At 34.7% G+C, this 12,986-nt stretch overlaps 1 pseudogene across 1 annotated transcript; it reads right to left on the reverse strand.

Annotated features, from left to right (window-relative positions):
* Positions 1 to 588: 588 nt before the first annotated feature.
* On the reverse strand, positions 589 to 7,594 carry LOC149411508 (pancreatic lipase-related protein 2-like; annotated as a pseudogene). The gene is made up of 5 exons (XR_016304815.1): positions 7,519 to 7,594; positions 7,136 to 7,245; positions 6,454 to 6,714; positions 1,418 to 1,657; positions 589 to 989 (listed from the first exon to the last, which is right to left on the reverse strand). The product of XR_016304815.1 is annotated as a pancreatic lipase-related protein 2-like (transcript).
* Positions 7,595 to 12,986: the final 5,392 nt, after the last annotated feature.

The following is a 12,986-nucleotide window of genomic DNA, read 5'->3' on the forward strand; positions in this document are numbered from 1 at the left end:
GTAAGCGACGTGGTTTTCACAGTTCTAATGACGTCACACTACACCCCGCCTGTTACCGCTCGGATTCCGCTCGTTTTGGCGGGCTTAATAAAATTTAAACTTTGAGAATTAATTTAACTATGAAAACAAACTTTAAAAAAAAAAAAAAAAATACCAGTATTTAAGTTTGAATGCGAACATTGATAAAAAAAAATAAAAAAAATGGACTCAACTTCCTTATTCGATGGTGAGTTGTATTTTGAAATCACTCTTCTGTGATAATATTTTTAGATTAAAATTAGGTATGAGTGAACTAATCTAGTACTGCATATATTATGTCAATGAACACTTACAAACCATTTTTTTTTAATGTACAGTTTTTAAAAGGCCTTAACCAAGCCATCAAAAATCTTACCAGAAGAAATGTCAGATATTTTCATTTTGAAATGTTCGTATGTAGGTACGTAATGTATGCAGCGTTTGGTGTAATGAAGATCTTTAGTTCAATAAACTGACCGTTTTTAAGCATTTTTATTTAATATTTATTGTATGTAAATCAGGTTAGATATAACAACAGTAATAAATAATAGTTTTGTGGATTATGCTGATGCTCTACTCATTCAGATTTATATATTGTGATTATGTGTGTGTAGGTAAGGTAAACTAGGTTGTTAAGATCATCCAATGACACTGTTCCACCAAGTTGCAAAAGCCGTAGGTTTAGTGCCCGCTTCTCCTAATCCAAAAGTAGGAAGCATACTGCCATTTCTTAGATAGAAGATTCCTCGGGTAGAAAAAATTTGCCGAGAAGCCCATGACAGATCTTTCAGTAGTGGAACTGCGACAGTTGCCGCTGAGATAGGTATCCTAGTCTGCCCACTTTACCGCCATGAAATTTTGAGGGTAGACGATGGACTCAGCATACAGTTGTACTGCGCGGAAGTGACTGAGTGGGGTGACAGATGCTCCTGGCTGATCGGCACCTCCATTGGGATAGAAATCTACGTGTCCTGAAATTACAATTTTAATATGTTACTTTCCAAAAGCACTGCCTGAAAATAAAGATGATGAATAAGGTTGAAGAAGGTGAAGAAGGTGAAGAAGGTGAAGAAGGTGAAGAAGGTGAAGAAAGCTGATAAGGGGAATAATACGAAGAAGGAGAAGATGGCTGAGAAAGGGAAGAAGGCGAAGAAGGGGAAGAAAGCGGAGATGGTGAAGAAGGTGAAGAAAGCTGAGAAGGGAAAGAAAGCGAAGAGGGGGAAGAAGGTGAAGAAGGATGAGAAAGGGAAATAGGTGAAGAAGGAAAAGAAGGCGAAGAAGGTGAAGAAGGTGAAGAAGTTAAAGAAAGTGAAGAAAGTGAAGAAGGTGAAGATGGTAAATTAGATATGATATAGATTAGTTTTTGAAACTACCGTTAAGATTTGATAAAAGTTTTTACCTAATGGCTTAATAAAGCCAAAGCCCCCCGCATCAGTATGCATCACATCCACGAAGTCAGCGTCTTCAGGCGATAGCAGAAGTTCTGAAGGAGAGTTGAAAAAACAGGGTCCAGCCGGGTCCAGTCCACTGATCCTTCCAATCTTACGTCCTGTTAGTTCCCAAAATACTTTCGCAGCAAATCCAGATATGTGAGATCCGAGACTGTGTCCAATCAAATGGATCTTATTTGTGATGCCAGCTATGAGGGTAAAATAAATTATTTTAAATCTAGACATTATCGATTTAAAAAATTAGTAAAAAAATGGGTTGGTTTCTCAGCATAGGGTGATTCTCTAATTTCACTGGGTGTTATTCGTAAAGATAAGTGGAAGACAAATAACTCAACTGATGAAAATATTGTATAAGAGTAAGGCTGGCCGCATACGTACGTTTTCCGTATTCGATTTCCGAATTCGTTTTCCGTATTCGAAATTCCGTGAGACTAGCGCAAACGTTCGTTTTTCTTCATTCGGAATGTATAAACATCAGTACCAGTGTTGCCAACAAGGGCGATATATCGCCATTTAGGGTACTCAGAGCGAAAATCGGCGCCGAAAAAATCTAAATGGCGACTGGTCGCGAATTAAACTACTTCAAAAAGATCAATTTTTTCTCTAGCCACCCCCCCCCCCCATGAAATTTATTTTTCTGGGGACAAATTTTATGTTTTCTTGAAATTCTCTATAAATTTTTTTATTTTCTGGGGACAAATTTTATTTTTTTGAAATTCTCTAGTCACCCCCCCCCCAAGAAATTTTTATTTTCACGTAAATACATCAATTTTAAATATGTCCCACCTAACAGCAAATTCGGCTACTTTACGCTACCTTATGTATGAGAAACGGCGATATTAGGTCAAGATCCGTTGGCAACACTGAATTTCTGAACGGAAATTTCCGAACGTTTGCGTCGGCACAAACAAAATGTATGCAATAGCTGCGTTTCACATGACTTCATTAGGTTTTTTCCATTCGGTTTCTCCGAACGCGCCGGCTCGCATTCGGAACGTGCGTAAGGAATTTGTTCCGTTCGGAACTAAAACGAACGTGTGCGGCAGTTAATGTATTTTCTACTGATTCCGTGCATTCGGATGTCCGAATACGGAAAACGAATTCGGAAATCGAATACGGAAAACGTATGTATGCGGCCAGCCTAATAAGGGTTTTAAAATGTAGGTACGTAGTGTAAGAATGCAAAGAATATTTTTTCACGCAGTATCACCCTCGTGTTTTTATTGTTATTGACTGATGAACTGGTGGATGCACTCTGTTTGCCATAACTTGTTGTGATAAAATTTCTATAGTTGGCAGAGGTAAATTAGGGTTTAGAAATGAAAGGGCAATCGAAATGAGTGGGGTTACAACTTATCTCTGTCAATATATTAGCTCTTGTAAATTGCAGAGAACCGCAGCAAAGAATCACAAAGAGAAGTAGTTTCATAGTCTGGAAATGAGAAATGTTATCTTGAGTTATTATTCATGTAAAGCATTCCATTAGAAAATTTAAACATTTTTTAAAGGTTTTTAGATAGTGCTAAAATTATAGGTGTACAAAATTGAATAAGTTCAATTACAAATAATGTAAAATTTTTCAGTAGTTAGGCCTTTATTGGCTATGAATGGACAAGATGAAATATTTTTTGTGCGCAAATTGAAATACTCACTCTTGTGGAAATATAAATGAATTTTGAAATGTTAATACATATTGCTAATGCGCAGTGAATATTATAAATAACACCAATGAATGTAATTCATTTGCCGGTACTCACCTATTCTGAGGCCGGTAGTATAATATTGTTTAATTTAGGACTAATTATCTTATTATTTACACAAGTTACTAACTAAGGTTTTATTTTATTTTGTAATCTCATATATATATCCAACCTCAGTCCATTGTTTATAAGTAGATTTTTAAAATAAACTATGAAATAAAAAGTACATATACGTTCATTTTATTGCATCCGCAAATCCATCTCACCGCGGTCATGTCATAAATCTATTAAAAATGATTTTTGTATGATACTAAGTATTCATCAGACATGATAGTGTTTACCTCTTTTGTTTGTTTAGCAAAATGAAAGAAAGAAGATGGTTTTCGGACCAAATTTAAAGTGATCCACGGTAGATACATTCAATAGCTTCTTATTTGGTTGCTAGATGGCATTGGAACGAATCGAAAAAAACGTAAGAATCTGCACGAATGTTAAAACTAAATTAATTGTCGGGTAGTTTGCTTAATCCTTTTTTTAATGTGTATTTTTTTATATTATTACTTTTATACTATTTCAGCATATTTTTGGGTGGTAATTGACCAAATGACCTTCTTAAAAGAGCACCACTGATAGTTTTTTTTTTTATTTAACATTTTTTTAGATAATGTGTCCTTACTGGGGTACCCCGTTCTAAGGTCACATTGTACATGGTTATATGTTTGAAATAGTATAAGTACATATGTTAAAATACTACATAGAAAATTAAAAAACAATATTTAGAGAAAAAATAAAACATAATACAAGCTTTAGTCTTTGTTGGGTTGCAAAATTATATCTATATTTTTCCTTCCCTTATCCATAATCCATTTCTTAATGTTTCTTTTGAAGTCAGTTATTTTTTTAATGTTTTTTTATTTCAAAAGGGAGGACATTAAATAATTTTATAGAATAATACTGCATATTTCTTTGTCCAAAAGTTGTTTTAGTTGTAGGTTGGTGTAACATGTGTTGTAATGTGGATCTTGTGAGTCTGTCTGAGTTTGTCTGTGTAAAGTTGTCCTGGTTTTTGAATACGTAAATTAGTACATCTTTTGCGTATAATTGTTTTGGTGTCATTACATTCAGGGTTTTAAAAACATAGTCGGTAGGAGTTCTGATGGAGATGGGGATGGGGATTTTGTGTTATGAGGACTGGTTTTATAGTGGAATCGCATGAGCTTCCCCATCCGATAAGACCATATTGTAGTTGAGATTGGGCTAATGCGTAGTAGATTTGAATTAATTGTTCTTTATCTTAAATGTTTCTTATTGTTTTGAAGAAATAGGTTATTTTTTTAAATTTGTTGCTCACATTTTCTATTTGGGGGTTCCAATTTAAGTTTTGATCAATAATTATCCCAAGGTATTTTATTGTTTGAATTTCAATCAATTTTGGGCAGTTGCAAGGAATTTCATGGTTCGCGGTTAAACAATTTTTATGAATTTTTATGTTTAGGTTTGAATTGACTTTATCTGTCTGTTTGTTGTTAATTTTGAATTTAATATATTTAGTTTTTGTATCATTTAATATTAGTGAATTTGTATCAAGCCATTGTTTTACCTGATTCATCCTTTCTTCAGCTTTTACGAATACAGTCTCCCACGACCTTCCATGGAAGAGAAGAACTGTGTTGTCTGCGAAACTAATTACTGAGCCGTGACAGTTTAGATTACATAGATCATTTATATATATCAGGAATAAAATCGGCCCTAAGACACTGCCTTGTGGAACTCCGTATTGAATTGGTATTGGTTAACTTGATTCATTTTTAATCCTGACTAGTTGTGACCTTTCTGACATATATCTTTGAATGAGATTCAGTTCACGACCTACGATTCCAATCTTTTTGAGTTTTTCTAGTAGATATGTATGATCAATTGTATCGAAAGCTTTACATAGATCTAAAAATATTCCGATACACTTATTACCATTATCGAGACTATGTTTTATACTTTTTACAATAGAGGGATGGCATCGGAAGTTCCCATATTTTTTCTAAAGCCGTATTGATTTTCAGATAGTATGCGGTTTTTTTCAAGATATTGAGTGAGCTGTTTCTTAATAACTTTCTCTACTATTTTTGAAAGATTATTCAATATTGCTATCGGTCTATAGTTACTTATATCCTGTATTTCCGGCTTTAAAGATTGGTATAGGAAATACCAATCTTTAAAGCCGGTAATAAAGTTGGTAGTAGGAAAGGGCCTTAGAAAAAAGATTACGTTTGCACCGCCCTTGAAGTGATTTTTCACAAAACAGCGCTAGGAATACAAATGTTCTAAATATTAGTATTCTTAATTATGTTTTGTTAAAAAAAAAAAACTATTTTTTCCACTTCGAGCAATGCGGTGCGGGTTGTTAGTAACATAAAAATTCGGATACCGAAATATCTCGAAGCCACGACGTAAATGTGTAAGCAAACTTCCTCACTGAGCCACAGTGAATCTCACCGAATCTTATGGTAAAGTATCCCAACTAAATTACCTCCAAATTCATGTGTTGGCATATTATGAAGTAACTTGCATGCATGGGCAATATGGGAAAATAGCTTTGTCGTGACGCGCACTCCTTGTTCCATCCACATACATATTGCCGTCATTGAATGTCCTGTTTTGACTCGACCACTTTGCGTTTCGTCTGTCTGTACATTTGTTTGTGTGTCCGTATCCGGTCAATCTTCAATCTTGTGAGCTGTTGAGTCGGAGTAATCAACATTACCCGAAGTCCACTGTTCACAGAAGACACAAGACCTGTAAATGCAGTTTTATTCTTCCAACTATTTTCAATGACCCTACTAAATTAAATTTTAATTGCTTAGCCAGACTTTTTCTCCCAGAGCCTTTCGAGTGTTTTTTCAATCCATTTGCGTATCCTATTTCTATCCCGTCCATTGGCTATACATTCATGACCAAATCATCTGAGGCACTATTTCGAGATTTAATTTGTCGATTGATGGTTGATAGATGATCCGAATCGCCTAACTTGTTGTGGGTCGTGTATGATTTTTTCCATAGATACGCACAAAAAATTCCATTGCTACTGCATTAAATATACTTTGGTCCTTCCTCTGCCATTTCCATATATAGCTAAACAGTGTCCGGACCACTTTTCGGGACTAAATCTTCCTATTTCTTCTTTCTACTTGGACGTTATATATTCTGCTGACTAATTTGGCGATTTACGACATACCGTCGAACAAATAAATATTATCATTTGGTGTTTTTGATTGTATTATATTATTTACCCGCAATCCACTTTGAAATTTGGTATCCAAGCTCGGTCCCAATGAATCTCACTGAAGTTGAAGCTTTCATGTAGTAAACGTAAATTACTGAGCTGGCATCAATGAATAGTACATTGCTTTCTCCTCTCTTGTAGATGATATTGGCCATTGAAGTAATGTAACTATATGGAGTGGCTAAGAACCCGTGAATGATAATGGTAAAGATTTGTTGAATTCAGGGACTGAAATCAAGTCGATTGCTTGGGATAGACCATATTTGACCTGTAAGAAATTATAATTTAAATGAAATGAAAGGGCTTTTGAAGTGCAAAATTCAAATTTGTATCACACAACAGAATGATATCAGGTGGATGGTTTACAACCGCGAGCCACTGACGACTCTCCAATGAATTTGTTTTAATTTTGTTAGAAATGATAAAGTAATCGTTTGAAGAATGGTCAGAAAGAAGGTTTTGAATCGGCCTTTCTGAACATAATAATATAATATACCAAGGATAAAAGGTAGCTGAAAAAGGGAATAATAAGCCTACATAATGAAGTAGTAATCAAAGTAATTTGGTGGGAAGAAGGATACCAAATCCTGGGGCGAGGAGCTGTAAGACACAAAAGTTGACAGGCAGAAGTGACAAAGTTTGTCGAAAAAAATTAACTAATGCTTTTAGTAAAAGGATTAGGATGTTACCGTCTTGTTGGTAGTGTACAGATCAATCGTCATACGGGATAGGTTCGGTTCACTATCCGTGCCATTGAGTTGTCCATACTGAACGCCGAGCCAATATTTGATTGAATCACCTGGAAAATGGGTAACAAATTAAGTGAAAGTTCAATAAATTTAACTCATGCGCAAAAATTGAGCCGTGGGGTCTGTTTAGATTTATCTTGTCTTCAGGTCGTATGTATATTTTCTTCAGATTTTCTGTGAGATAAAATAAACTTTAATTTTGGGTTTGTGCTAAGAAGTCGTAGTCGTAAGATTATTTAAGGGAAAAATAGTAAAATCAATCTAAGCGAAAAGTTAAATTAAGTTAATATTTCAGTATGTATGTTAGTAATGTGTGGGCTTACAACTTATCTCTGTCAATATATTAGCTCTTGTCAATTGCAGAGAACCGCAAAGAATAACAAAGAGAAATAGTTTCATAGTCTTGAAATTAGAAATGTTATCGTGAGTTATTATTCATGTAAATTAGAAAATTTAAAAATTTTTTAAAGGTTTTTAGATAAAGCTAAAATTTTAGATGTACAAAATCGAATAAAATCAATAAAAAAATAATGTTAAATATTTCAGAAGATAGGCTTTTTTGCCTATTAAGGGACAAGAATAAATATATTTTGTGTGCAAACTAAAATACTCACTCCTGTGGAAATATAGACGTATTAGTATCTCGAATGTAATCTACGAACATTGAGGTACACATTATTATTTTCACCGTATTTATTGTCACGTCTGATGTCCCGTCTGATGAGCATGGACCCGTGTCAATCACCAGGGCTATGATGGGGCTAAGGCAAAGAGACATAATTTGTAAAAGCATTGAAGAACCTTGATCATGTTTGAAGGTGTTTGGAGAGTCCGCCAGCGGTGAGCAGATTGCGCCGGGTAGAGATTCGTGGGATAGAGTGCGAAAGAGTGCGGAGGCCATCCTCAATCATTCAGCATCCATTGAACGTTTAAAGGGACAATGATGCTTCATCTTTGCGTCACCTCGACAGCATGTTTGGCAATCCAGTGCAGTCTCCAAGGAATTACCCCTCAAAACCACTCACAAATAAAACCATTTTTACTTTCAAACAAACGATTGTATATTTTCATCTCTTCAAGCCACAACACTCGAACAAGCACAGGCCGATCTCACACAGGAGTTGAAACGTTGGTTTTATGTTTTGTAAATTTAAACGGAAAGTCTCCGAAGGATAAGTTCAAGGTATCCGCGCGATCTTTTTAATTATTTTCGATATCACTTCTTTCTCGCCAAACGCCACGCGCACCGCGGAATCGTCGTCCCTCGTATTGTTCCCGTATTGTCCCGATCTATGTATACCCGCGTTATTTTTGCTCGCCCGTCCAACCGATCGCAGGGCAGCCACCCGAAAAACTCCCAACCAAAACAATAATCAGGCACTACCGTGGCAATCCAAACTTGCACAATTCTTTGACGTTAAATTATATAAAATGTGTGGAAGGTATTAATAACTTATTAATGTAGATTTATTATAGAAGGGCGTAGTAGATTATTTTGTATTTTTGTAAGTGCTTTGGTTCTAGAATATCAAAATAAATGTATTCCTTAAAAAACCAAGCAATCCGTTCCATAAAAGTATTTATCTCAAGTGATCGACTACAATCTTTGGAATAGGTTACAGATGAAAGGCTACGATTCTTCCACTGATGTTTAAATTTTTAATGTTCTGACTCTAAAGGATTAGCACGATTTATCCATTTGAAACCGGTGTACAGTAGTGAAACAAGCCGAACTACTTTTGCAAGACTTGATCTTAAAAGACAAATGAAAGATCAATCGAATTAACTTCCCTATGCCTTTTGCCTTCAAGATCTGGGCTGTTAGAAAAGTGAATACCGAAAAGTGCACAGTATTTTTCTATTTCCTTTTGTCGCCATTCTGGCTTGGGATTTTAAGTCCTGATTTGGCTAAAAGTCTGGCCTGAATCTATTTCTTACCTACTATGTTTAGTCGGATCATGTCAAGAGTCAGAATAACAGAAGGCATATGAATATGCATATGCTACGGGGCGTGTGAATGTAAAGGAATGCAGAGTTGCGCGTCGGTTTTTGTTTCTGCGTACCCTTGTAGAGAAATGGCTTGATGGATTTATCTCTTCCGGGTTCCATTTATTTATAAATTTGAAAAACTTGTTGAATTTAGTAAAAAATCTACGTTCATGACATTGTATCTGAGTTATGTACACTTTTAATTTGTTTTCGGGTTTTGGCAGATGGTAATATTTCATAATTTATGATAATCCTCCATTATTGGAAATTAAAATTATCTAACTATCCAAACACGTATTTTATAATCAACGCATCACGAAGTATTTACCTTTAGACAAACACACAGATGTTAATCTATTGTCAGCTACCGAACGCAAGTGTAAAAGATACCATCAGTATCTCCCTTGCAAAAGTTTAATACTTGAAATGTCTTAAACCGTGTTTGGTGACCAGATCCTAATAACAAGTTACTTCCAAAATTATCTTTAGCGTCAAAACTGCAATTGGGTTACGATATGTGCAAAACGCATTAGATTTCCAAGGACAAAATCAGGCCCGCAAAAATCTCTTGCACAAAAACGGCACCAAAAACTTTATCATCTCTCTCTTATGTTACTCTTTTCTTATCGGATATCAACTATCATCAGGGATATCTTCATTCTGCTAACTTCAGTTCAGGTCACCAGATATAACAATTTCTTACAGGCTTTATTTATACGTATTCCTTTTTAAATGCAATGGGATGTTAATATTACATACAATATTTTACTTATTTTAATACATTTTTTGATAATGTGGGCCTCACTGGGTGCTTTACCCTTGCTAAGTCCTCCATTTTACAATGTAATAATAGTTAGTAAAAAGTTAATATGAAATAATAATTTGAAACAAAATAAAATAAAATTGAGACAATAAAAAATGCGGAAATTAAAAATTTTACGGTTCCACGAAATGATGTGTATTTTGTAATGGTGTTGTGTATTATTAAATACGTTTTATTCCTTCAAGTTTAAATTTTTTTGTAATATTGTCTTTTTTGTTCTTTAAGCCATCTTTTAATTTTGTATCTGAAATGTTTCTTGTTTCACTCACTTTTTATATTAAGTGAGAGATTGTTGAATGCTTTCATTGCTGAAACTTAATAATATTAATAAATAATACTTGGTTGATTGGTATAGCTACGCTTTTGTGCGAAATCAACCCAAGAGCGCTGTACAAATACTTAATACAATGATCTTTCTTATTACTAACTACACAGTCAAACTATTATCAACTTATTGCATTTACCGGAGGGTTGATCCATAAAACAAACTATAAGTACATTGCATTGAATCAATGAACGCGAAGCCGCGTTAGATTGTACATATTTTATTATTATTATTCATTTATATATTGTACAAGCAGATAATATTTAAGAACATACATACCTGGGAGGTCACTTGAGATTAACACTCTTCATTATTTATTAGAGAAACTTAGATACAGTACACACACAGAGGACATAATTGGAACACATTTAATTGGAAGTGCCATCATTAATTCCGGTATTTATTTTAGTAAAATTTATACATGTTTTTCAATGAGTGTGTTTAGTAGAGAAAAAACTAATTTTATATTTGTCGGTACAACAGTACAAGGATTTTATCAGAATTTATCGTCATAAATGTGATTCATCCCTCGGCATGAGCAATATTTCGAATAATATAAAAACAATAAGAAAAGTGTAATTAAGATATCTTATAAGTATCTACTACTAAAATGATACTCTCAGGCGGGTATACTTAATTTAAGGGTATGAGAGCCTAAAAAGGTATTAATTCTGAAAAAGGTATTGATTGAAGAAACTCCACGGGGAAATTGCACTAAACTTTGAATGCAACCTTACAGAGGCGGTGTAGAAATTGTACTGGCGAACCTTTATTCTCTTGGTGACAGGGTTACAAGGACGGGTAGGTAGGATATAATAGTTGAAAATATCTATCGGTATATATGCCCGAACAGATATTTTTTTAGTTTAGACCTGAATTCTGCTAGGCTTGTTATACATATTAGTTCCAGAGGGAGTATATTCCAAGCCTTCGGCCCAGGTACTCCGAAAGTGCGATCTCCAAACTTAGTATTTGGTTTGCGCTTAGGTTCTAATCTGCCGTTCTAGTTCTGCTGAAAATGTTGCTGATCTATGAGCCGACTGCCTTACACCAGTGTTATCCGGGACGCCTAGTTCAGAGATGTAGGGTGGGGCTATTTCATTGATTGATTTAAACACCGTCCAGCACAATTTGGATTCTTTCAAGGCACTTGAGCCAGGGAAGGTAAAGAAGATGATTTGATACCTGCGAATATTTAGAGAGCCCGGTTTTGCTCGGATTGCAGTTTGTCAATTTCATATTTTGGAAGTCGCGCATAAATGCCGTTGCAGTAATCGAGATGTGAGACTACGTAAGAGGTGATTAGTAGTATAGTTTCATCTGCAAGAAGGTTTTTTTGAACTGACTTGAGTTGTCTTAGGTGGAAAAAACCTGTGGTGTCTTTATGCAAAGCTTGTGTTTACCGTCAGAGTTTTAATGCTTTTTTATACGCTTATCTAATTGGTCTATTCACGATATTTTGTGTTTGTTGAAATTTATTATTGTATTGCAAAAGATATAGAGCAGAGTTTTACAATAAGAGGTGTTATTTTAAATAGCCCGCTATTTCGGTAGATGTTACTTTTGCAGCTGTCATTTTTTGACATTTTAAAATACATCATTAATAAAAATGAAACGATACATGCTTCAATAACACATTAAAATTATTAAAATTCAGTTGAGTGAATCAAATGCAAATCATCTTGAGTGATGAGGCCCATTTCCACCACGGTGGCTTCGTCAACAAGCAAAATTGTCGCATCTGGGGCTCGGAAAACCCAAGAATTATTGTTGAAAAGCCTCTCTATCCTCAACGTGTGACTGTGCGGTTTATGGTCCGGCGGAGTCATTGGACCTTACTTTTTTGAAAATGAGGCTTGAGCAACAGTTACCATGAATAAATTGCGCTATCGAGAGATGGTTAATGATTTTTCATGACCGGAATTGGATGGTATTGATCTGGACAACGTTTACTTTCAACAAGACGGCGCTACGTGCCACACAAGCAACAAAACCATTGATCTTTTACGATTGAATATCAAAATAACACCTCCTATTGGAAAACCCTGTATTATCGTCACAATTATTGTACTTGGTGAATTTGAAAACACGAATTTACATACATTTTTATGCTTCGGTTGACTTAATTTAGGAAATGACTTCTTTTATTATTTTTCCAGCTGTAAACCTATTATTACAACGTTTGATGTGCATCTTATTATTTGAACACATGTTTTAGAGCAAACAAATTTATTACGATCCATATAAAATGCTTTCGCGTTCAAAATTCAGCACACATCCGTAAAATTATGATGAATGATAAAAATAATTGCAAATGTCAAAATTTATTGGGTAAATATGGTCTTACATGAGCGTAGATTAATTCTAGCAATAAAAAATCTAATGCTTAATTAATTTGGTTTTGTTGTCAAGTTTGTATTTGGTGTTAGTATGTTTTCTATTTCAGATCTCCTTGTTTTGTATTCAGCTTTTTATTTGAGTTTTAAATGAGAGTGGCATTTTGCTGTAGAGTCTAGTACCGTAGTAAAAGCAGCTTTTTTTGTTCAAATGTTGTATTCGTGGTTGCTTGTTGGATAAGTTTTTGAGATGTAGCGTTCTACTGTGCGTGTTTGTTGCTACTTATTGTGTTTTGTATTTATGAACGAAACGGGGTA

The sequence above is a fragment of the Hesperophylax consimilis genome, chromosome 25 (genome assembly GCF_061612785.1).
Source record: "Hesperophylax consimilis isolate HC1 chromosome 25, BYU_Hcon_1.0, whole genome shotgun sequence".
NCBI lineage: Eukaryota > Metazoa > Arthropoda > Insecta > Trichoptera > Limnephilidae > Hesperophylax > Hesperophylax consimilis.